At 46.1% G+C, this 26,977-nt stretch overlaps 1 long non-coding RNA gene across 1 annotated transcript in view; it reads right to left on the bottom strand.

Annotated features, from left to right (window-relative positions):
- The window catches only part of LOC119391089 (uncharacterized), a 303,791-nt gene that overhangs the window by 213,586 nt on the left and 63,228 nt on the right, over positions 1–26,977 (bottom strand). The window contains exons 13-15 of the long non-coding RNA XR_007415559.1: positions 11,539–11,588; positions 9,475–9,629; positions 7,910–8,004 (exon numbers count right to left, since the gene is read on the bottom strand). This is a non-coding gene — a long non-coding RNA (uncharacterized LOC119391089). The remainder of the gene's footprint in view (positions 1–7,909; positions 8,005–9,474; positions 9,630–11,538; positions 11,589–26,977) is intronic.

Below are 26,977 nucleotides of genomic sequence, written 5' to 3'. Positions count from 1 at the left end.
CTCTTCGCGGGCAGCTGACTCAATGAACAAGAAGAGAAGAGGGCTCGCCGTCAAGCAAACCCGGAGGTGCGGGCCAGCGAAGCAGTAGATAAGCGGGCGTGCCGTGAAGCCGACCCTGCGGTGAGAGGTCGCGAAGCAGAAGCAGCACGGAAGCGGCGGCAAGGGAACCCCGAAGAAGTGCGGTCGCGGGATGACGCGGCGAAGCGCCTAATGCGGTCGCTACCTGAGGTTGGCGGCGCCGACTCTTCAAGCGCGACTTCCTCGACCACTCTTTTGGCCGCAGCTGCAACGTTGTCACGTCTATATATGATGACAGAGGAATATATATGATGACATATAGGCGTGCACTATATATATGAATTCGCGGGTTACCCGATCATCTCCGAGCAAGCTCCTCTAACATCATTCACTTTGTGGATATGGCGGTGATTTTTTTTAACCTGCACCGACATCGCAGAGTTCATTTGCGGTGTAAGATCAAAAGGGAAAACGCTGTTCCCTTGCTTCTGGCGCTATTCGTTTGTGGGTAAGCATTTGTGTTTACAATTTTAGATTTTCCAAGCCGAAACAATAGGCCTCACCACAAAATGCCACCATTAAGGTTTAGTGCGCAATATTCTTACGCTATGCTTTTATAAAAGTGAAAAACAAATGAGAAGCTAATACACCCGACTCGATGAGAGCACTAACCACCTATCGTGCCGCGAATATTGATGACGAACTTCGCGCTTTCTCACGCGTAAGCTCTAACGTGCCAATGTGACAGCTGTTTAATGCGAGCATTTCTACGAAAGCAATTCGAAATCCTGGTCTGGCTCCGCACTATTGTGCGTCGGCCTCGAAACCGCGTACACACGCTTTAAGTGTGCGGACCCTATATTTACTTAGGCGTGCACTATATATATGAATGCCTGCACAAGCTCTAAAAGAATGCTGTCACCTCGTTTATCACCCTAGACGAAGGCAACAAAAGGAGCACACCTTTTCTCTCTCAAGAGGCACTTTAATGTCCAAAATGGATATCTGAAAGGCGTTCACTCTGTACAATCTAGTGCAGAATGCGCGCAGGCGCTGAGTGGAGCCGCTCGAACGCAGTCAAGCCAGCGCGTCTAGTTGATGATGATGATAACGAGTTATTATATACTGGCACGAACTGTGCTCGTGAAAAGAACAATACTGATATTACAAGCTAATAATTATTATAAGAATGATGTATCTACTGCAGGGTCTGCAGTGAACACATCGGGGGATTGTACGGGGATCTGATGAGTGGACCGTGCACAATGAAAAAGCGGTGTCGAGAGAAGACGGATGAGACGTGCGTTTGCGCTTTAGGCGGCGACTAAGAATAACCAAGAACGACAACAGGCAGCGCAAGAAATAAATGAATGGGGAAAAATTCCGGAATATCCCACTCATTGTGGGAATCGGTTTCTTGCAAATCAACCAGTGAGGAGCTGCCTATGCAGCATTTTTGGCTTTCAGTTGAGACATTTCCTGTACAGGGTGGTCAGTATTTTTAAAACAATTTGTCCACCGTTTTCAAGAGATCAGCTGTTACATCATCCTCACCAGCTTTTATCACTATTTGCATTCCCTCCAATGCTTTCCTTACTTCCTCTGTCATTCCTGGCTGGATGTATAATACTTCAGTACTACTGCCATTATCGTCCTGGTCGTCCAGGCTACTGTACAGATATCTGTAGAACTCCTCAGCTACCTCAACTATATTATCCCTATTGGTCGTGACATTGCCTTCATTCTATCTCAGTATATATATCTGGTTTTCTGCCCGTGCCCATTTTTCTCTTCACCGCTTTTCGGCTTCGTCCACTCTTCAGAGCATGTTCAATTCTATGTGTAGTATGCATTTTTATGTCGGACACTTTACGCCTGTTGATTAGCTTTGAAAGCTCTACGAGTTCTATTCTGTCAGGTTAGATGCTTTCATGATTTGCTTTTTCATAATGACGTCTGTAGTCTCCTGGGAGAGCTCACCAGTGTCTTGTCTGACGACCGTGCCTCCTACTTCTGTTGCACGCTGTGTAGTCATAGTGGTAAGGTTATCGTTCATTCCGTGAATGTTCAGGCAAGCTTCCTGGGTTACAGCCGACTATGGGATCTGCAGCCAGATCCTGTGTTCTGTACTTCGCGTTTGAGTGCAGAATGATTCACTAGTATCACGCAGTTGCCCTTAGAAATTAAAGACCGGATAGACAGTCTTAGTGAGCGCAAGAAACGCAATGAGCCTGCGAGACGAAGCCACACTTACCACCGCGCGCCCACGCACGTGTAGATGTGTGAGCAATAGCCTAAAAAAATCTTGGAAGGAAACTAAAGGTTAATGGCATTTCGGGCATCGGCCCAGGGTGGCAGCACTTGCTGGGCGCAAAAAAAAGTGAAAACTGGCGCAATTTCCAAACATGCAGACGCGGCACCGTAGTACGGTATCGACTATTTGGGGACTTGTTTGCGGAACTCACGCAACACCCGAGTAATTGTAAATGCAATTACACGGGTGTCCTTGCATTTCGCCATCATCCAGACGTGGCCAAATAAGGCTGGGAACACAGACAGTAGTATCGCACTAAATCGATTCTAAAGCGGGGGATTGACCGAGGGCTCGTTTCTAATGGAACCAACAGAATGAAGCTAAGGAGGGTATAGGGGACTATAATTGTGTGTTTTAACTGTCGTATAGTAATTATGAAGTAAAAGGAAATGAATGAAAGTGAGTGAGAAATATACTTGCCGCAGCTAGGGATGGAACCTACAGCCTTCGGATGACGCGTCCCATGCTCTACCAATTGAACTACAGCGGCGGTCGCTTTCCCATTCACTTTATCGGGTAGGTATGTCAGTGTAATCCTCGGAGTGTTAGCCAGAGCTGTTCGCAGCCAATACGGCGAATGATGTGCGGCACAACTCTGACAGCTTCGGCCACGTGCGTCACTAAGATTGACAAGTGGAATATAAACCCTTGGTCACTACAAAAAGCTTGGAAAGTGGAGGTTGGGAAAACGTGTAAGGTGTGAAGACGCTTGCAATAGAGTGTTGTAAATGAAAACCTACCTGGCCTGCTGGCACAGGGTGTTCAGGATGGCGCGCCAGCAGGCCGGTCACCTCGTGCCACACGTACAGCAAGTCTGCGTTTTTTTTACAGAAAAGAGCAGTTGTCAAGCTTGTGAACACCAAGGCACTGGTTGTTCATCACTGCAAATATATACCCCTCAAAATGCAGCCAAACGACAGAGCAAAACGTGTGATGGTAGAATGCCTGCTTAGGGCTACAATGCCGTTGATTTGTTTTTATCAGCAAAGAGCCCGCGTTTTGTGACTTGAGTAAAAAGTGTTGTTCCAATAGTCCCCAGAAGATATTTTCGTTGACAAGCACATTGCGAATTTAAAAAAAATTGTAATAGTATTATGTAGCTGGCTGAGACATACTAGTTTAAGGAATAAAACGACGGACACAAGAAAGAAGACGAAGACAAGCGCTTTCGTTGTGTTCGTCGTTTCATTCCTTGTGCTATTATATCACAGCCAGTTATGTCTAGTATGTCTCAGCCAACTAGCCCAATATTTAATCCTTTTAGAGTATTACGTACCTCTAAGCAAACAGTTTTCAAACTTCTCGAGCTTTTCCTTACTAGCGGGTACTTGACTACCAACAACTGACGACCGTCTAGAGAAGGACAACTGGCACACCAATCCGCTTTTTTCACGATGCCACAGCGCACGCGCTATTCCCCTAACGGTAAAGTCGCGAAACGCCTCTTGATCTTGAAGGCTTTCGCTCTGGGGATACCAGTTGTCCCGGCCCCTACAAAAATCCTACCAAAAACGGCAGAGGGACAGGAAAACGTAAATGGTGGATCCCACGAAGTCTGTTTTGCTAGTTTTCTTTAAGCCATGCATACGTCCACCCAAGTGATTTTCCCATTTATGGACATGTCTTTTCAGCACGGCTTATTATTTCTGACTTGACACAAAACGGTCAAGCTCTGGCATGTTTGCATTTTGCATTTCACTGTCAGTACTGATAGAATAGTAAATCTATCTGGGCTTTTTCAGTCTGATGCTACACTACTGCGTCCAAGCCGCATAAGCAAGCATGTGAGTGTTCCTCATCAGGGTTTCAACGTTTCAATCAAAAACCGCGAATGATGGCCACTTATGTTTTCTATGGCTTCATAAGGTTGTTCCTAACAAAGCGGGCGCCTCGAACCAATCCCCTTCTTTAGTTTACCTTATTTTAAGAAGTTTGATATGACCTCGTACTCGTAGGGTGCCGCTCTTGCGGAATAGCAAAGCGACGGTGACTGGGCATAATTGGCGAGGACAGCTAATCTAGATGATGACCAAGATTGTTGCTATTGTAAAGCGAGTGGCTACTGGAAATACATAATAAACTTTACGTATTTGTATGCGGTTACTTACATGTATATGCCGCTGCATCCTGAAAGGTCTGCGTATCATACTTCGAGTTTCAATAATCCCTTTCGTCAACTCCAATAAAATATTCACAACGCTTAATCAGTTACCAAACCGGACCATTTTATGATGCAATAAAAGTTAATGTTATTTTATAACATACAGGACTTCGCCATATACATTAGAAAATTCATTCTGCGCGTGTCACAAATTCTGGCACCAAGCAACACTGGCTGTGCCACCCACACAGTGTCTTAGAATTACCTACAAGGAAAATTGGTGCGGGACGCTGTTGTCACACGACAATTCTTCGACACAATCAGCGAAGTGGCACCGTTCTCGAAGAGCATCAACACCTTAAAAGTGTTTAGTCTACCATAGTGGTTCAATCAACCTGCTGAAGTTTGAGTTCCAACCGTGCCGAGCGTCCGCGAAATTGGCGAAGCGCGTGAGGGCAAAGAGAAGAGAGTGGGAAAGCATAGCAGAGCAGAGCAAGGCATTGCTAAGAGAGGGAGAGGAGCAGCCGAGCAGGGCCGCCTTTCAGTCCTCTCGGGTTAGGTTGGGGTTGGGGGGGGGGATATGGATTGAGCTGTCACGTCCATGCCATGTGGCAGGTGTCAGCCATCTCACAATACTGGCAGAGATCAGAAAAGGAAGAGTCAAATTGTTTGAGCACTGCCAGGCACAGTAGCGTATTAGTGAATAGCCGGAGAATTCTCTCGTCCGCCTTCTTGAACCCTTGCAGGACGCAGGAAAGCGGTGGTGGGAGTCCCAATTATGGTTTTTTACATATTTAAAAGTGAGGAGAGGAGAGTTTTCTTCTGAATGAGAAGGGTCATCGGTGGGCGAGACAGGGGCCCGGGGAATGAGTGCGCGGGCGGCAACGTGCGCTGCCTTTTTGCCTGCCAGGCCCTAATCGCCGGTAGTCCAGATTAGTGAGCGGGGAGAGGGGTAATGTACCCGCGGACAGGGTCGAATAATATTTCTCGAGTGAGTCTCTCCCGAGTGAGTGAGCAGTTCGTTGAAATTAAAACGAGTGTATCTAGAATGCTGAATGTTAGTTCTGGTGTGCGACAGGGCAATGTGTTGGGGCCACTATTCTTTATTTATTCTTTATTCTTTATTCATACATAACCCCGCTTTGCCCGGAGGCGTTACAGCAGGGGGGTTAGAAACATGAAAAAACACATATTCATTTTTACTGCACACTTGCTCAGACATCAAACCATTCCATTCGTTAATGGTTTTCACAAAAACTGAATTGGCGTACAGGTTCGTCCTGGCCCGGTATGGCCTTATTTTGTGTATATGATCCATACGTTCAGATATGTAATCTGGCTGTTTTAGGTAAGTGTGTCTCTCAATTCCTGTTTTATTATGAAATATCTGATATAACAACTTCAAACGTAGTTTTTTACGTCGTGATGAAAGTGACTCCCAGTTTAATTCTTTTTTCATTGCGGTGGAACTGTGATTTCTTCCATACCGACTCAGGACAAACCTGGCTGCTCTGTTTTGAAGTTTTCTAATTTATTAATCAAGCCTACTTGTGACGGGTCCCAAAGAGTACAAGCATATTCTAAAATTGGTCGAATACAGGTGAGGTAAGCCGTGTTCCTAAGCTGATAATCTGCACATCTCAAGTTCCTTTGGATATAGTTCAAAGCCACCGCTGCCTTAGCAACCACATAATCCACATGTGCATTCCAGGAACAATCGTGCGACAATAATACACCCAAATATTTGTACCTACATTTTCTATCTAAAATGTTTCCCCTTAAATAATAGTTAGCATTAATTATTTTTTTCTTCTTTGAAAAACACATATGGACGCACTTGTTAGTGTTTAAATTCATTTGCCACTTAAGACACCATTGATAAATACGTTCAAGGTCAGCCTGTTAGTTCCTTATATATTATTCCTTATATATGTAAATGATTTAGTGCAAGCAATCCCACAGCTTTGCACCCCCCCTCCCCCCTTGGTGGGGAACCCTGCGCACGGCTATGTTTAGGGATCACTCTTTTTCGTGATATGTCGTGGCGGGCACACATTTCGCCCTTCAGCTTTTCGGAACTGCGCTTTTTTTAAAAAAAAGGAATGTTAAACGTCAAGCGTATAATGCTATTATTAGACCTCACGAAAGCTCATAACACCCCCCCCCCCTTGTTCGCTTGCGAGACGAAGCCCTTGAACACGATTTGTCGTGTTGAATATTGCATTACATGTCGTGCGAGTGTTGTTCTAAAGAATGTGTGCTGTTTTTTGTTTCTTTGTTAAATATCGTACTAGCGAAACTGACGTATTGCATGTAGTGCCGGTATTGTTATAAATTATTTCTGTGCTGTTCCTTCTTTGTAAGAACACTCCTGGCCTGAAGTATTGTGAAATAAAAAAATAAAACAAACATGGGTAGTGGATATCCTAATTCTAGTTGGCATTAAGCCTGGGCCGGAAACGTAATGCGTAGGATAGGCAACCATGCGTTAGAGGAAAGGAATGGTTGCGAACGAATGGGAAATTCAGGCGAGGGCAGCAGCGAGATAGATGTAGAAGAAGTTCTAAAATGCAACAAGCTCGCACTAGGTATGGTAAATAGGAGATCGTGAGGAGAGGCCTTCGTTCTGCAGTGCAGATAAAATTGGCTGACAATGATGGTCGCGGATAGATGTGTACAAAAAACGACGCTTTTTCTCCTCTGTCGTTAACGATGCCGGAGTATTCAATTCGCGCTTTAGCTCGCCTTGAAGGGCGTCCTCTCAACACTACCAACTCTTCAGCATTATGCATTGGTTTATGAAAACGCCCTTTATGCTTCACTAAACAGAAGAATCCCTATATGTTCGCTGCCTTACACGGCTGTTTTCTGGCGAAACACTGACAGACTCCACCACATGGTCTCACCCCTTCATGGAGGAACCTCTAGTGCAAAGGTAAGGGCAATTCTCTGTCTCCATGTTACCGCTTACTTTTCGCCGCCCTCTTTAGAAGGAACTGTCACTATAATAAGAACAGCATCTCGAGTCCCCCTCGTTTGTGGCACCCTGACCAAGCCTGGGCTGCGCAGGCTGTGTGCCAACTGAGACCAACGTACCTATAAATATTCCAGGCGACAATTCTCAAACCCAGGAACGCGTATTTTTAATAAACTTCCTGCATGTATGATGATGATGATATCTGTTGCCATCCCCTTTGGCAGCGCCATGTAGCGAACTAGCTCGTTCACGCCAGAGGCCCTTGACGAGAACTCATGTCAGTTTTTCGCCATACACCATGCGCTCACGTGAGGTTAGACATCGTATACGTTAAATGCCGCATTCAGCTACACTTTTTTTTGAGCAATTAGTTGAATTTTGTAACGCTGTCCACGCAACAATGAAAGCGGTAGTGTGAAGCAACCGGCACTGTACAAAGTGAGAGTACGCTGACGACCGACACCAAGTGAACTGGCCAATGGCAGCTTTCTGAACTTACCTGTGACTCGCCAAAAGAGCAAACGCAATTGGATGGGGCAAAATGTAGGCTTGGTCCCCGTATCCGTATTCCGGCGCAGTCTTCACCTTGCAGTCCTGCGACATCCGATTCATTCTGGTTGAGTTGCTGAGAGACCCTTGTATCCTTGTATGAACACTTTGCCCAAGTTTCACTTTCAGTTACCCTGCATCCCGTGTTCAGCGGCTTTCACAAGTAGTGCTTGGTCGCGATACCTGCGCGTTCTTTCACGCATGTACTTCTCGCGCTGCAAATAATTTGTGACAGAGCTAGTGACAGATATTTGTAATAACTATGAAAAGCGGCATATGGTTGAGCACACATCGTTACAAATGAAATCTTGCAAAATACTAATACGCTGTATCATCAGTCTATGCGCGAAACATCTGAAGCCCCCTAGCATGCTTCTGTATGCTGCACAATATATAGACACGCGCTTGTTAAAATCTTTCACAGTGATCATGTCTGACTGCATAAAACATGCGCACGCAATCGTTCGGCAAGATCGCCCACTTTCTGTTATTGCAACATTTCCACTGTATTCGACGCTCCTAAACGCAATGAATGCGTGACGCGAATAGCCATCTGCATTCCAGATTTATTTACGCGAGTTACAGCGATTACGGTTGAAAGTATACAGTTGACACACGTATGAAATACAAAGCGTTCCACTATAAAGCAATCCTGTATTAATACCCGGGGTTTCACGTGCGAAAACCACGATATGCTTATGAGGCAAGGCGTAGTCGAAGGTTCCGGAAATTTAGACCATCTGGTGTTCTTTAACGTGCACCTAAATGTAAGTACATGGACCTCTAGCAATTCGCCTCCCTCAAAATTCCACCTCCGCGGCTGGGATAAAACCCGCGTATTTCCGGTCAGCAGCAGAGCACCGTACAACCACTGTACCACCGCGACAGCCCGCTGGACGCAAGTTCACCCACCAAATTGTTAAATGTGTTAGATATGTAACCTGCTATGCTACCATGATGACAGCATTCGGATAGCGAAAGGAGTAACACGCTGAATCTGCCTTGAACGAAAGAAGAGAATTTTAAGGGCTCGTTTCTTTTGTTTGATAAAACCTTAATGAGAACCAACAGACAATGAAGCCAAGGAAGGTATAGGGGACGTTAATTGTACTGTTTTAACTGTACTGTAGTAATTATATAAAGGTGAAGAAAGTGAAGTGGACCAAAAGACAACATGCTGCCGGCAGGGACCGAACGTGCAACCTTGGGATAACGCGCCCGATGCTCTACCAATTGAGCTACGGAGGCGGTTGTCCCCTCGTCCACTTTATCGGGTATTTATGTGCACGCAGACTTGGAAGCGTTAGCGCCACTCGCAGCCACGACGGCGAGTGTGGAACTTGCGTTTCTCAATGTTCGCATTTCCTAGGTGAGGTTCATTTATGCCTGAGCAATGTACGGCACAATCCTTACAGCAATCAATTCAATTCTTGGTCACTACAAAGGGCTTGAAAAGCGAGGTGGGAAAGTTGCGAGGATGTTACTAATAGTAGACTGCTGTAAATGAAAACCTACCTGGCCTGGTGGCACCATGTGTCGAGGGTCGCATACGGGTAGGCGAGGCCTTCACCAAGCTGTTGGTCGGATAGCGCCCCCGATTGCAGTAGGAAAAGCAGTACGGACAGGTGGCCCACCTGCAGGCCCGTCACTTCATGCCAAATGCACAGCAACTGCGTTTTTTTACAGGAAACAGCCGTGGTCAAGCTTGTCAAACAATACCAAGGCACTGGACGGTCAACACTGAAAGATATGCCCCTAAGAGAGCAGCGAAACAAGGGACAAAGGGCGTAGTGAATGAATGCCTACATAAACGCGTTGCAATAGTTAAAATATATTTTCGCTGAAAACCACATTAGGTATCAAAAAATTGTTCACAGTATAATGCACCTCTCAGAAAGCAGTCCTACACTTTCTCTCAAGCTTTTCCTCGCTAGCGGGTACTTGGCTGCCAACATTTGACGACCGCAACAGTCGAGCCACAATCGACTGGCACAGCAATGGTACTACCGCGCCGAGTATGAGCTACAATATGCGAGCGTGTGGCCGAGCGCTCTGCAAGGTTGTACAGTGGCGCCGATCATGGCATATTTTCGAGTTATCGGGAGAGAGTTTGTCAGTGCCTGCGAGTGCGCATCGCCTCCATATGCTTTCACGCACGCCCTCGTTTTGCCCTGCGGTCATAGCAGCTACGAAAATGGTAACTTCGGTGGTGAAAGCGAGCAAATGGGGGCGATGCGCGCTCGCAGGGACAGCCAAACTCTATCTGGATAACTCGAAAATATGCCATGAACAGCGCCACTGTACAACCTTGCAAAGCACTCGGCCACGCGCTCGCGTGATGTAGCTCATACTGAGCGCGATAGTAGGTCTGTTTTCCCAGTTTCATGTCATGTATATATTCGCCGAATTAACTCTTCCCATTTGTAGAATGTTCAGCACAGCCTATTCTGCCTTGGCACGAAACGGGCAAGGACTGGCAGTTCACAGTAAGGAATAAGAGAATAGTAAAACATAGATTTTCTGTCTGATGCAAGGCACTACTGCGCCCAAGCACCATGAGCAAGCATGTAAATGTTCCTTGATAAGGCTTGTCCAATGCAATTTGTTTCCTTAATATTACAATGACAACCCTTCTACTTTGATATTTTTATGGGTGCACAAGGTTGTGCCTAAGAGAGAAGTGGGCCCCTCGACGCAGTCTCTTTTAGCCTACCTTATTTTAAGCTAGGTTATATATGTATTCGCGCTCGTACGTTCGCGCTGTTCTGGTGTTGCAGTTTTTTTTTTGTTTTTTGAAGCGACGGTGACTGGGCATGTTTGGAGGGGCAAGCTAATCTAGATGGTGTAAAGCGAGCGACTACTGCAAATACACAATTACACTTTACGTATAAGTATGAGGTTATCTACAGATATATTTGGCTTCACCCTGAAATGCCGGGGCATCTTTCTGTATTAAAAACCCATTTTGTTAACTCCAATATAAAATGTTGACAACTATTGAGCAGTTACCAAACCTGCGTATATTATGATCCACTAAAAATTAATGATTGCATAACCTAAAGGCTTTCGCCATGTACATTTGAAAATTCAATCTTCGCGAGTCGCAAATTCTGCAACTAAGCAACACTGGCCGTCGCACCTATAGTGCCTTAAAATCACCCATAAGGAAAATTGGTACTGGACGCTTTTCTAGTATAATGAAAACAATTCGACGTGGTGGCCGAATCGGCAACGTTCTCGGTGAGCCTCAACTTCTTGAAACGCCTAAACACGATACTGACCACCTATCCTGCCGTGAGTATTGACTTGCACTTGGTGCTTAAATGCACCAGTCAAGGGCATATTTATGATGTGTTTATGCGATGTCTGCTTAATACGATTACTTGTACGAGTGAGTGCTAGACGAAATCCTGTCCTGGCTCCGCATAAACGCAACCAGGCCTCGGGACCGCGCGCACGCGATCAAATCATGCAGAGCCTATCTACTAAGCCGGCCGCTATACGACTCCGTGCGCAAGCTCTGAATAAGCGCTCTCACCTAAATTATCGTACTTAACGATAGAAGCAGTGGGAACTCACCTATTCGTTTTCCTTTTCTCAAGAGGCCTTTAATTGACCCGGATAGGTACCTGAAAAAGCGTTCGGTTGCTCTGAGCCTATAGTATAGACGGCATGGGTATGAAGTTAATACAGTGTAATACAGGGGGTGATTTTATGGGTAACTGCGATTAGTGAAGCATGAATAGTCGACGCATACTGAATAAGTTGTGTAAAGATAAGGAAAAAGACAAAGGCTGAGTATGCGTGAGGGCTTTAGGAGACGACGAAGAAGAATCAAGCACGAGAAAACGCGGCGCAAGCAACCCAGGCAGCACAGCACATTGGTCCAATATTGTTCATACGTTGGCAAACGATGGCCCAATGATGGCCCATACAAACCACTATAAAACCAATGTTGGCAAGCCAGCCTACAAGGATACCAATAATGGTCCATCTTTGCCAGCCAACATACAATATTGGTCGTGCTATTCTTTGAGGTTGGCAACAACGGCCCATGGTTCCCGATGTAAATACGATATTGGCAGAACCAGGCCGTATGGATGGCAATATTGGGCCAGCTTATCCGTTGGTAAAACAATATTGGTTAAATAATGGCAGTAGATTGGATATATTGTCCAGTCAATCTGACTGGTTAAACAATATTGGACGGCCAATGCTACGCGCCGGACAATATTGTCCAGACTTACACGTTGTCGCTCCAATGTCTTAAACACTGGCAAGCATATGCATGATTAATCGGCAAGAATGTTTTTTTCCCCTTTTACCATCACTGAGGGAAGGTTAGCCCGAATCGAGCCACCACCTGCATGCACGCTATTATGAAAATCACTTTGTCCGGCATCCAGCGCACCTCAAAGAAGATTTCTGGTTACTTATCACCATAGGCGTGCGCAGGGTTCCCCATTAGGGGGGGGGGCAAAGGTTCGTCGCAGCGTCCCCCACCCTACTAAGAGGTTCGTCCGAATTAACCGGGTTGCGGACAGGTATGGCCGAATTAACGAGAGTGTGATGCCGTTAAACAATAAACATGCTTGCAGGGACCAGAGAACGCGTCCGAATTATCCGACTTTCCGAATTAATAAGTGTGGAATTAACGAGCTTTTACTGTATAAAGATGGCAAAAACAGTCCATCGTTGTCAGCCAACAAACAAAACTGCAAATTCCAATCTATAAGAAAGGGAACAATGGCGCACACAGGGTCTTGATTTTTAGGTTGGCATTTAGTGTGGCACAAAATATATGCAAAATAGTTGGACAAAATTCGTTTTACAGATGTTGAGCGATGTAAAATAAGTACCAAGTTCTCAACTGAGTTTTGCGCGCTGTTGGAAATACATCTATGAGAAAGGAAACACAAAACAAAATCTTACTTTGCAATGCTTCTTGAAAGTTAACGTTATTTGTGTGATACAGCCAGCGTATACATCGCAACTGTATAAAAACAACCAAAAAACCCCACTTTTACATTGATTGAAGCTGTACATAGCGTTGACGAGTTAATGGAGTAGAATAGAAGTCATCTGCTTCGCAATGGGCCTCTGCGCTGGTGCGCCTTCTGCGCACCGCACACGCACCGAAATTATTCTCACGGCTTTATTAGCGGCAAACAATCAAAACATTTCATGTGACTTCAACCACGCTGTGTATTTCGTGTTTGCTACATGACTGGTTGAATTACAGGATTATAACTTCTTTGTGTGCGCGCTACAGCGACGTGCTGTCCAAGACTACCGTATCGCCCGCGGAATCTTTAAATGATCGATGAGTTATGTTTGCACTTTCAACGCTTCACACAACCAGACGTGTTCACTTTGAATAAATGTTCTCGGTGATCGGGAGGCCGGAGAAGCAGCGCGGCGCCATGTTTTGCTTCGGAATTTCACGTCCTCTCCTCGCGGCAGTGGGGCAGCGCGGTGGTCGCTGGTCATAAAACACTTGTCACTTGACGGCTGCTCCGCCCACGACGGTTCGCTTTCAATGCCTGTGAAAACGAGGGGGGGGGGGTTGAGGGAGATGGCGGGAGACGACGGCACCTCGGAAGATGCGTACGCGTTTCGGCCCCTTCTGGCCGGCGGCTATTCTTCGTCAGTCAGTGGCGGTTACTTTCCCTCGTTCGGGCTCCCAGCATCGGCGGGCGCGCGCCCCTCAGTATTCAGTCGAGAGTCATCGGGAAAAAACGGAGTCGGATACCGAGACAGGATGCCACGATTCTACGGATACCGAGATTCGACGGCGATGCCACAGTGAGAAGGCAGCTGCCCTGTTCTTCATCGGACCTGACTGTTTTGACTTTTGAAGAGCGATCCGCAGATGAGCGCCGATGTGTTCTGACAACTCGCAAACTTTCCGCCGGATTTTTGTGTTCGTATCGCGTTCAGTAAGTCGTTTTTCTCCTTCGTCGCATGTTACTTTCCGTGTTGTTCGTAAGTGAAATGTGTGCTGCGTTTATTATTGTCTACATTACCGCGTAAGTTTTTTTAAATTTGCTAGTTTGTGAATACCGATGTGGGGGGCTTTATTGTGCGCTTCGAAGTAGGTTGGTTAAGTTCTCGCCCTCAGCGATGTTGTCAGCATTTGCGTGTGCTATTTTGTTCTTTTCTCGCGTTGTAGTGCGTCAGCTTAACACCGTTTTTTTCATTTGCCCTTCGCCGCTGGATTCGCGCAAAGAAATGATGGATTTGTAACACACAAATTTTTATTAGTTGTGAAGTTGTCGCAGACTTTCAAGCTCTTGCCGCAGTCACCTTTTAATTAATAAATAGGCGATGAACTTTCTGGTAGTTCAAGGTGGTTATGGATCTCGGCTGTATCGAATGTCTGTTCACGTGTACATGTTCATTTATTTCATTTTGTATCACGCTTCGCTTTTCACTGACTTCCTTTTGAACCTTCGGTGAACTGATAAATCAAATAAGCGCTAACACCTAGGGAGGCTGTGTGTGTTTGTGAGTGGTCCCGTTTCCCCGATTTCTAATATAAGGACGTTATTGAATGTAATTAGTGTAGTTCTGTGCAGCTGTTATCTGCCAGCAAGCGGTCAGCAGAACAAAGCGCGAAATGCGAAATTATTTTCAAAACTTGCAGTATCTTTGCCATATGTATACATGCAGAATAAACTTGTGCGTACTCTCAGCTTTTGTACGCTGATTATCCCTGCTGCTTGCCTAAAAGCAAAAGCGTGGGCAACATGCATTTATTTACGTGCACAAAAATCTACCTCACGTTAAACTACACATTCAGTGGAAAATGTTTTCATTTCCAGCGTTAAACGCTGGAAATGAAAGAACGATGGTGCAGCCAACGATAAAGGCTGGCAAAAAATACTGGAGCTGCCAATATTTATACAATGTTGGCGATACGTACGACGAACAATGTTGGCTACAGCCATCCTTGCCATTATTGGCGATATGTTGGACGGACAATGTTGGCTACAGCCATCCTTGCCATTATTGGAAAATCATTGGCATCCAATATTCGACCAATGCACATTTAGGTGTAGCAAACCCCCAAAAGCCAACGCAGGACCAATATTTCTGCCAATGTTTACCAACATTGTTCCGAGATTGGTCCAATGCCGGCGTGCTGCCTGGGAATGAGTGAAAGGGGGAAACAATGTTGAGATTCCACCTTAGCCAACAAAGTGCCTTCGCAGCTTCTCTGTATTGCGTTTCTAATCATATTCATATTCATATTCATATACCCTAAGGGCCCATGGGGGCATTACATAGGGGGGGGGGTAGTTACAATGCTGTAGGGTTATGTTTACAAAGGAAATATTTACACAGAACATGAAAAAAAAGGAAAATCCAAAAATCACAAGAAGTCTAGACACGAACAAAACATGGTAATACAATGTAGCACTCAGTAAGGCATGAAACAAGGTATGCAATAATACAGGTAATATTGGAACTAAACTAAACAAAAGATAGTATAAAATTTTACTCTTCGATATTCCACATCTCCTTTAATTTGCTAACAAATGTGTCGTGATCGCGCACACTTACAACATCGCTTGGTAGTTTATTCCAATGATAAATTGCAAGAAACAGTGGTGAGTCACGAAGGAAGTTAGTACGCGCAAACATGGGTTGTATTTTGTATGCATGATCCAGGCGTGGAAAAATGCGATGAGCTGGTTTAATCTGTGACTGTAAGAACGATGAATCACTGAAATAAAGTCTGTGGAAATGAGACAGTAGTGCGACAAGCCTACGCTTTTCTAGTGCAGGTAATTTCAATGACGTTTTAATTGCTGTTATGCTGTAGAACCGTGAATATTTTCCGGTGATAAAGCGGGCTGCCTTGTTTTGGATGGCCTCAAGTTTATGAATTAGGTATTGCTGGTTAGGATTCCAAATAAGGGCGGCGTATTCCATTTTTGAGCGAACTAAAGTTATGTATGCGAGAAGTTTGGTGGACTGGTTGGCAGAGTGTAAGTTACGTTTAATGAATCCTAGGGCTCTTGAAGCCTTACTAGTTATTGCATCAACATGAGCATTCCATGAGAGGTTTTCTGTAAGATGGACGCCTAAGTATTTTATTTTGGACACGTTTTCAACTACCATATTGTTAATCATGTAGGAATGTAGCTCGGGGCTGGTAGTTCTCGTAAATTGAATGCACTTCGTTTTTGAGACATTAACTTCCATTTGCCATTGATAGCACCAGCGGGTGATTTGGTTAATGTCAGACTGCAGTGCACTGACATCGGTATGGTTAGTAATTTGTCTGTAAATGACACAATCATCTGCAAAAAGTCTGATTGGGGATGACAGGTGGTTACCTATATCGTTGACGTAAATTAGGAATAAGATTGGCCCGAGCACGGTACCTTGCGGAACACCTGATTTTACCTTTATTAACGGAGAGAAAGTACTATTAACAAAAACAGACTGGTAGCGATCAGACAAGAAATTAGCAATCCAATTAGAGATCTTAGGGTTGATGTTCAGGGCGCTGAGTTTCATATTTAGGCGGTTATGGGGGACCTTGTCAAAGGCTTTGGCAAAGTCTATAAATAGAGCATCAATGACTGCTTTATTGTGTATGGCTTCGTGAATATCGGTTATTAGTTCAAACAGTTGAGTTTCGCATGAGCGGCCACGCTGGAAACCATGCTGACTTGGTAAGAAGAAGTTGTTAGAGGTTAGATATGTCATAATTGCAGATGATATAATGTGCTCTAAAAGTTTACACGGTATGCTTGTTAGGGAAATTGGTCTATAGTTACAAAGCATAGAGGGGTCACCTGATTTAAAAATAGGAGTGATGTGGGCAATTTTCCAGGCATCTGGTACGCTTCCGTTATCAATTGATTGCTGAAAAACAGCTGCTAGAATGTGAGAAATAACAGGCTTTGTTATTTTTAGCATTTTGGTGCAGATGCCGTCCGGGCCGGGTGCCGAATTATTTGGGAGCCTTTCAATAGCGCGTTCAATACCTTGGTACGAAATATTTAAATCGTCCATGACCGACTCGAGAGTCATGAAGCTAAGGTCCGACGGAATGGGATTTTCATCTGTGAATACGGAACCAAAAAAATCATTTAGTTCCGTTGCAACGCGTGATGGGGAAAGAAGTACACCGTCTTTGGAAATGGACACTTGGGATGACGAAGAAGGTTTGGGGTTAATTACCTTCCAGAATTTTTTAGTATTTTCTCTTAAAAGCGTTGTTATCATATTAGAAACAAGTGATATTTAGAAGTAGCTTATTGGATTGCAAGAACATATGGTGGCTATGACGTGAGCACTCTGACGATCACTTGACATTTCCATTCATCACTTGGAAGTAAAAACATCTCCGCAGTGCCCTATGGGAGCGAAAAGCAACGAGTGATACCACAGTGTACGCGTGAGCGCATAAACTGAATTCCAGGGGAGCTATTTTAACGCGACAGCGTTAAACGGCTCGGTTCGCAGGAATTCCGGTGTCGGCGTCGGAGTCATTCGTCGTGACCGAAATATCATCTCGTCCGTGACTAAAAAATTAAGGAAGATGCACATAAAATAAATAGCAAAAAATATTCAGTTCGAGTAAGAATCGAACGCATGCCATCTGCGTGGCAAGCAGGTGTTCTACCAAAGAGCCACGATATTGCTTGAAATAGCTTGGGAAAAAACACTATATGAATGTCATGTAGTGGAAGGAGTCTCCTTAACGCATGTAATATTGCGTGGCCGCAGCGTACGATCTCGCCAAGCCTCAACATATGTGAATTGCGCATTAAAGGCCTACCCAGTACAAAGCGTTCAGACATATTTAATCATCAGCTGCAAACGCATGAACAAAGCGAGCAGCTGCGTAGGTTCGCGTCTTGCCTTACGGACGCGTAGTGGGCCCTTCGGCGATTCGCTACAGAAAGAATTATGGTGTAGTGGGCACTTAACAGCTGCATTTGCAGTAGGCATTCTATAATAGTTTGAAGCAGCCAATGTTAAGGGTACAGTCGTTCGTTTCCTGACGGCACGGTTGAGGAATGCTCCGAAAACCGAAGCCAGAGAAGGCGATGCACATGGGTCGGCATTACGCTATCGCGTTCTGCTCTTGAAGGCGAAGCTCAAGCGTCCTCCAAATTTTTGTACGCGTTCTGTGATAGAACGGAAGGAACGAAACGTAACAAAAGGTCGACATGGAGCCGCACGGGATTGCTCGAGGCTCGTCTGACGGTCAGACGTGGGAATAGCAACCGGAAACGGCAGTGCTGTCAATCATTTTTGTAAGGACGGGGCACAGAACGGATGGAGGCACCGTTACATCCGATAGAACGGATATATAGCTGTCTCCGGACGACTTGCACTGAATCAAAAAGTTAGCGCAAGGGTGGGAGAATCTAATTAGCCTGCTTTGTGTTTGGCTTACTCCAATCCCGCGCCAATAGACGATTTTCCGCAGCTGGTTTATTAAATCAAACTAGATGGCGCCACTGGCGCCACCGCACCGTGGCCGTCCCCCTACCGTGGCCGTCTCCATGGCCATCCCCCTGCCGTGGCCTCCATCCGCGTCGCGTCGTCTGCTCGGCGTTCCCATAGCGCCTGCGCGCACACGAGTAAAGGCCCGAACACACGTACGCGTTGCAGCGCGTCAACGCGTGGCCTTTTGACGCAACGCCGCGCCCTCTCCCTATGGGGAGAGAGGGGCGCGGCGCCACGTCAAAAAGTCACGCGTTGACGCGCTGCAACGCGTACGTGTGTTCAGGCCTTAAAAGCGAGCAGACGGCGCAGACGGCAGCGCCGGAAAAGTAAACATGGCGGCACCTGTGGATGTAGTTTCCTTCCGCCTCGAACTTATCACGTCGTCGTCCTGCGCTGTGTGGCCCGTAAGTTCAAAACCTACGCATTTATTTGCTTTATATTCGCGTCCTGAAGCTTCGAGAGCGATGTACTCGTAGGTATTTTTCAGTATTTCCAAGATTAATTCTCATATTGTCCGAGAAAAGGCTTAGCAAGCATGGCTAAATAAACACAGGTGATCGCAATAATAAAGACAAAGCATACCTGAAGTTTCTTCTCCAGCCTGAGCTGACACGAAGCGATGGCCGATTTTGCCATTTATTTATTGCTGTGAGGACAGTGGGCGAGTAGCAAGCGCGAGATCGGATCGAAGCGGGGTGTCGCGTCTGCATGGGTGCTGCCATGTTGGCTTGTAACACCAGCTACTGGCGGTTGCTAATACAACAATTAAAGACATACACCATAAATACGACGCAGATTAAACATATCCCTTATCGTTCTGGCGTGGTACGTACCAAACAAACGCAAATGTCTCAACGTTTTCAACTCTGAGGCGATTACATGTAGAACTATGTTTTGCTGCGCAAGCATGTGACTTGCTTACACCCTGCAGCAGCCAGCTTGTGTAGTACGGCCACGGCCGCTTCGCTGGCCCAATGCGTCGGCTGGGGCAAATGGCTGGGGGAAGGCCAGTTACGATCACGTGATCAAACATGGCAGCGCCCGTGCGCCGCTGCGGAAAATCGTCTATAGTTTGCGAAATCACAACCAGCCCCCCACCACGGACTGTGGATGGATGGATGGATGGATGGATGGATGCTATGAGCATCCCCTTTATAACGGGGCCGTTTTTTGTCGAGCGTGGTGGCATGTGCGCCACCACACTCTACAAAAAGCACTTCTTTTTAAGTTGGTCCAATGCCTTGTCAACTTCGATTAAATCGATGTTACCATAGAAAAGAAAAAACAGTTCACAGCCCAGCTCCCTGCCCCTTACGGCAGAGGCCCTTCTATGGCCACCAGTACTCTAACAGTCTCTTATTTCTATTGCGAAAGTGTTCAGCTTACCATGGTTGTCCCTAAAACGCATTGTTTTGCGTAGGCTCGTTCCCAAACATGCACCTGGGTGGATATCTCCACGTTCAATCAGAACATGCTCCGTCGTTTCCTTAGCTTCCTCACAGCATATACTGAATAGCGCTTTATAACTACGCGTTCTAAGGCACGTGGATGGATGCATGGATGCTATGAGCGTCCCCTTTATAACAGGGCGGTGACAAGTGTGCCACCAGGCTCGAAAAAAAAAATCTTTTTCCTTTTTTTTTTGTGGCCTAATGCCTATACTTCGATAAAATATATTTTACTACAGGAAAAAAAACGGAAATTTTCAACCCAGTTCTCTGCCCTTTACGGCAGACTGTCCTTATTTTTTCTCTCTCTAATTTCTCTCTAATTTTTTGCCACCAATACTCTAACCGTCTCTTACTTATTTCAATCGCGGGTGTGTTCATCTTTCCACTGTTGTCCCTAAAACCCAAGGCTTCATGTAGGCTCGTGCCCAAACGTACACCTGGGTCGATATCTCCACATTCAATCAGAACTGGCTCCGCCCTTTCCTTATCCTCTCCGCAGCATGTCCATTGTTCTTTAGTGAATCTCGCCTTTAGTGAATCGGAAGTGAATCTTTAGTGAAACCCGTTCTAAGGCAGGCCGATCTCGCTTCAAACAGTAAAGCGCTTGCCCTTCAATAATTATTTCATTTTTGCCCTTTCGGTAGTTAAAGCCGGTTTTTTCTCCAAAGCTGCCGCCCAGGAAATCCTCTCCGCCTCTCTGACTTTTCGCTTAACGCTCTTTGTTGATATATTGCTTACACTACCAGCCGTATATTTACTAGTGAGCCTGCTAGTTCTTTTCCTCCACTGTGTGTCCACGCTCTTCCTATACAAATAACGGAACACCTTCTCTGCCCATTTACTCTCATTCATATTCCTTAGCCTTTCTTCGAACCTTATTTTGCTCGGAGCCTCCCTCGCCTCAAAACCTGCCCATCCCATATCGCCCTTTACAGCCTCATTTGTCGTCTTCCCGTGAGCACCGAACGCGAGGCGTCCCACAGTCCTTTGATTTATATCCATTCCCGATTGCACCTCTGCCCTCATGCACACCAGTGCGCCCCGGAACCATTACACCTTTCTGCAGACCTCGAAGCACCTCGTACCTATTGTATCCCTACAACGCTCTGTGCTTCATGATTGCAGCATTCCTCTGTCCTTTTGCTGCCGCGGCTCTTTTGGTGGTGTCGCAAGTTGACGTCTCGTGAACTTGCGACACCACCTAGCTCCCAATGAACACAAATTGTTAATGTCACCGCGCTCTTGAATTTCGACCTTTGAAAAGCAATACCTGCTAATATTGATGTTCAGTTATTATACTGTATTTCTTCACGCCTTGAAAACATTTCTGATTTCCATCAGCTCGCTTATTGGCTGTTTCCTCTCGTGACGTTTCGTTCCGTTCTATCACATAACGCGTACAAAATGGCTCCTTAGAACCAATGTCGTACACATGCTGCCTTGTTATCTTTAAGGCCTCGTTAAAGCTCGCACGTTTCTTTACACGTTCTGTATTTATTTGAAATTCGTAACAACGTACAGTATCATAAAATTAGCTCCTGATCCCACACAGCAATGAAAGCGTCAGTACGAAACAATCGGCACGATAAAGTAAAGCTCTCATTTGGGCTAGTTGGTGCACAGGTGAACACATAGTGTAGGGTTGCGCGAAAGAACACGGACAAAGGGAAGTGGACAGGACGGGCGCAAAACTTTAAGTGAATAAACGGAAGGCCAAAGCCGTTAAAAAGTTTGAATCAACATCTGCCTGACACGTGCTTAAAAACCGAATAAATATAAGAACCAAGAAAAGCGGAAAACTAAGAGCAACAAAAATTTGAAACCTTATTTAAGGTCCACCGCGCAGACGCCAACCTGCAAACATGTGGTGATAGTGATATGTGGGTAGAGTATGATCAGTAACATGCGCTGAAGTATCAAACAAGAAAATAAAAATAAATGAACGTCTGATTATATAAAACCATCTAAAAATTGCTGCTCCTTCGGGAGCAATGTCAGTGAAGGCATGCTAACGCAATTGTCACTTCGCGCAATGAAGAAGGCCTCTATTAATTCCCTTTCCATCTTGTCATTAGACTTGTACAGTATTCGGGTCTCCTTTAGTTTCGGCGAACAACCACATCTCCTACAGTGTAAATCGAGATGGCCTCGGGTGTGGGAGCGCACAGCAAGACTGTGCTCTCGCGCCCTCTCATTGAAGCATCGTCCCGTCTGTACAATGTAGCCCTGGCCACAGGGCAGGGGGATTTCGTATACCACACCGGTTACGCACTCTACAGCGGGATCAACATGCCGCTTACTACACGGCAAGCGCAAACCTTTGTGCATTATGGAACATACTTTTGCCATCTTGCACGGAGCCGAAAAAACCGTTTTTACCCAATAACGGTTGGCTACCTTTCATATTATGCGACACGCGATGTATGTAGGGCATTAAGTGCACTCGTCTACTTTCACTCGCATTCTCGTTACGTTTACTACTTCCCTTCTTGCTCTGTAGCAGCCGTTCACAAGAGCTTAAAATCACAGTTGAAGGGTATCCCGCCTTGACCAAGCGTGCCTCCTGGAGCGCTAAGCTTTCTTTTATCTTATGGTGGCATGATTTTTCCAGAGCGGTCCGACAACACAAGGACACAATTGCTCTTTTTGTTATCTTAGAATGGACACTTTCATACGACAGTAAGGCCTTGGTAGTTCTTGGTGTGTACATCCAACACACGTGGTTGCTAGTAAAGAATGGACGCAGGTCTAGGAATTGTAGGCTGTCATTAGCCGGCTTCTCGTGCGTAAATGTCAGACCATCGGAAGCCAGCCGGAACTCAGCTATAATAGCTGAAACCTTGCTTTCAAAAACATTATCGTTCTGGGCGGTGACGAGCACTAAATAATCGTCGACATATCTTAGTATTCTAACTATTCCTTGCGATGACACAGAAGCACCAAGTCTGCGGACAAATTCCTCTCTTTTGAACATAGTAATTACTGTCATGACGTATGGTGGTGGAGTCAGTCTGAGGCATGCAGAGTCGGCGTGTTGTTGTGTGGTTCAGTGTACGAACTCTGCGCAGCGCAGAGAGATTCCCACGTTGCCGTGCTGCTATCGGAACACGTGTCGGCGCCGCAAAGAGGGGACGCGGAAGGCCCCGCTCTGGGAAAGAAAGGCGACTCTGTGGTGACGCCGTCAAAGCGCAGGGCCGCCAGAGCCGCCTCCTTGCTTGTAACAAAAGGGAGGAGATACGAGCTGAACGGGAAGAGCGTCGCGCCGGTGGAACGAAGCGACACACGGCCGCCTGGTTTCAGTTATTGTTTGGCATCCGCATGCGCCCTTATGAGCGTTTACCTGCGCTGCCGTTCAGAGAACTTACCACTAACAGGGAGCACGTGTCGGCGCCGCAAAAGGCGAACGCGAGGAATTGGTCTTGCGACCGCTTGGCCGGATGCGACCGGGGGATGTCTGTGTACAATCGCCGTCTGGTCGTAATTACGGCACTCGGAGCGTTCAGGTGAACCGGCCCCCAGCTGCATGTAAGCGCTGCTTTGTGGCGGTTTCTTGAAAGAGACGGTGCACGGGCAGGTTGAGCCCGAGCCGAGCTTTCGGCGCTGGCGGACGTCAGGGGCATGCTCAGGCTATAACGTAGGGGAGAGTGAGATGACACGTGTTGCGCAGTGAACCTATCCCCTCGCGTGTTGTAGATTGTGTCGTACGTTAGACCAATGCCGTGTCTGTCATGAAAGTGTTTGTGCCATTGGTTGTGGTGATGCCAACCCCCAAGTGTGATTGGTTTGTTGAGGGACTCTTTGTCTAACTGAAGGTTGAAAAGAGGCTGTTTTGAAAGTGAGAAGAGAGCGGAGGTTCGGGCTTGGACCCGGGCAGACGCCTGAGCGTGGCAATAAAGCGTCTCTTCACTGGACAACGGCTCTTCCTTCGCGCTGCCACCGTGCACTCGAGTCATCGAGGGGCGCCGATTCGAACCTCAAACACCTTCCCTCCTTAGCTAGTGTTGAAACTAGCGTTGGATAGTAGGGAAAGGAAATTAACTGGTGGAGTTCAAGTAGAAGTTCAAAAGTTCAAAAAAAATGTTCAGTACTCACACCTGCTTCGTTTTGAAAAGCCACCTCACCATTGTGCTCAACACATTCTTTCACTGCACTGTAAAGTTCCTTGTGTGGAATCGAGTAGAATAGTTCTTCCACGTCCACGGAAAATGCCTTTGTATCAGCGGGTAGACCCTCCTGTAGAAGTTGTACAACCTCCTTTGAATTTCGTACCAAAAAAGGATCGTTGAGGGTAAGAGTTGTCAAAAGTTTTTGCAGGTAGCTCCCCACTTCACGCTGCCAAGTAGCCCTCTCAGATACAATCAAACGAAGTGGGCCTTCGGGCTTATGAGTTTTGCATGCGAAAAACGCCTCTAGACTGTTCCCTTCAGACTTTTTAACGGATTTACCAAGCTTTTCTAAATCCATTTTCAGGAGCAGCTTCAACGCTTCCTTTCTTCTCTTCATTGGGTAAAATACCAAGGGCTTGAAATTTTTCATTACTGCCTTGGTGGCTTTTTCCTTGAACATTGTCAGTGGCATGACCGCGAAACCGCCCTCCTTGTCAGACTGAAGTACGGTGACTCCTTCTGTTCTAAGAGAGCTGACAATCTTCTTGTAAGGCGGCTGCGTCCCCTATAACACGTAAGGGTAAGGCGTCTGGTAAGGCGTCTGGGAGGCCTTGTGGGAGAAGAAGACAGGGTACGTGTTATAGGGGACGGCGTCGTCTGTTTACAGCGCGTTAGGAGTGATCCGCGCCAGAGCAAGCCGCCTTACAAGAAGATTGTCAGCTCTCTTAGAACAGAAGGAGTCACCGTACTTCAGTCTGACAAGGAGGGCGGTTTCGCGGTCATGCCACTGACAATGTTCAAGGAAAGGGCCACCAAGGCAGTAATTAAAAATTTCAAGCCCTTGGTATTTGACCCAATGAAGAGAAGAAAGGAAGCGTTGAAGCTGTTCGTGAAAATGGATTTAGAAAAGCTTGGTAAATCCGTTAAAAAGTCTGAAGGGAACAGTCTAGAGGCGTTTTTCGCATGCAAAACTCATAAGCTCGAAGGCCCACTTAGTTTGATTGTATCTGAGAGGGCTACTTGGCAGCGTGAAGTGGGGAGCTACCTGCAGAAACTTTTGACAACTCTTACCCTCAACGATCCTTTTTTGGTCCGAAGTTCAAAGGAGGTTGTTCAACTTCTACAGGAGGGTCTAGCCGCTGATACAAAGGCATTTTCCGTGGACGTGGAAGAACTATTCTACTAGATTCCACACAAGGAACTTTACAGTGCAGTGAAAGAATGTGTTGAGCACAACGGTGAGGTGGCTTTTCAAAACGAAGCAGGTGGGAGTACTGAACATTTTTTTGAACTTTTGAACTTCTACTTGAACTCCACCGCCAGCCATTGTATGTTCAAAAGAGAGGAATTTGAATATGGTCTTTGGTTGCACCGGTGCTCAGGGACATTTATCTTGCCTCTGTTGACCGCAGACTTGGTGCTTCTGTGTCATCGCAAGGAATAGTTAGAATACTAAGATATGTCGACGATTATTTAGTGCTCGTCACCGCCCAGAACGATAATGTTTTTGAAAGCAAGGTTTCAGCTATTATAGCTGAGTTCCGGCTGGCTTCCGATGGTCTGACGCACGAGAAGCCGGCTAATGACAGCCTATTATTCCTAGACCTGCGTCTATTCTTTACTAGCAACCACGTGTGTTGGATGTACACACCAAGAACTACCAAGGCCTTACTGTCGTATGAAAGTGCCCATTCTAAGATAACAAAAAGAGCAATTGTGTCCTTGTGTTGTCGGTCCGCTCTGGAAAAATCATGCCACCATAAGAAAGCTTAGCGCTCCAGGAGGCACGCTTGGTCAAGGCGGGATACCCTTCGACTGTGATTTTAAGCTCTTGTGAACGGCTGCTACAGAGCAAGAAGGGCAGTAGTAAACGTAACGAGAATGCGAGTGAAAGTAGACGAGTGCACGTAATGCGCTAGATACATCGCGTGTCGCATAATATGAAAAAGGTAGCCAACCGTTATGGGGTAAAAACAATTTTTTCGGCTCCATGCAACTTGGCAAAGGTATGTTCCATGATGCACAAAGGTTTGCGCGTGCCGTGTAGTAAGCGGCATATTGATCCCGCTGTAGAATGCGTAACAGGTGTGGTATACGAAATCCCCCTGTCCTGTGGCCAGCGCTACATTGGACAGACGGGACGCTGCTTCAATGAGAGGGCGCGAGAGCACAGTCTAGCTGTGCGCTCCCACACCGGAGGCCATCTCGATTTACACTGTAGGAGATGTGGTTGTTCGCCGAAACTAAAGGGGACCCGAATACTGTACAAGTCTAATGACAAGATGGAAAAGGAATTAATAGAGGCCTTCATCATTGCGCGAAGTGACAATTGCGTTAGCATGCCTTCACTGACATTGCTCCCGAAGGAGCAGCAATTTTTAGATGGTTTTATGTAATCAGACGTTCATTTGTTTTTTATTTTCTTGTTTGATACTTCAGCGCATGTTACTGATCATACTCTACCCACATATCACTATCACCACATGTTTGCAGGTTGGCGTCTGCGCGGTGGATCTTAGATAAGGTTTCAAATTTTTGTTGCTCTTAGTTTTCCGCTTTTCTTGGTTCTTATATTTATTCGGTTTTTAAGCACGTGTCAGGCAGATGTTGATTCAAACTTTTTAACGGCTTTGGCCTTCCGTTTATTCAGTTGAAGTTTTGCTCCCGTCCTGTCCACTTCCCTTTGTCCGTGTTCTTTCGCGCAACCCTACACTATGTGGGCACGATACAAGGTGAGGGTGTGCTGTCGAACCACACCAAACGGTGTGTAGAATGACAGTTTTCTGTGCGTACCGAAGTCGCAGCCGTTCATGCCGCTGTCGTCTACAGTTTCAAGTGCATTAAAAATGGCTCGTAAAAGCGAATGCAATAGGATGGAATATCGGGTTGTGGTCCTGGTCCCAGTACGTGCACTCCAGCGTTCTTTCACGTATCTACTTTCTAGCGCTAATATTGTCTCGTAATAACCCCATGGTTCTAAGTTTC

This window comes from Rhipicephalus sanguineus, chromosome 1 (assembly GCF_013339695.2).
Source record: "Rhipicephalus sanguineus isolate Rsan-2018 chromosome 1, BIME_Rsan_1.4, whole genome shotgun sequence".
NCBI lineage: Eukaryota > Metazoa > Arthropoda > Arachnida > Ixodida > Ixodidae > Rhipicephalus > Rhipicephalus sanguineus.
This window is presented reverse-complemented; position numbering and strand designations above follow the sequence as displayed.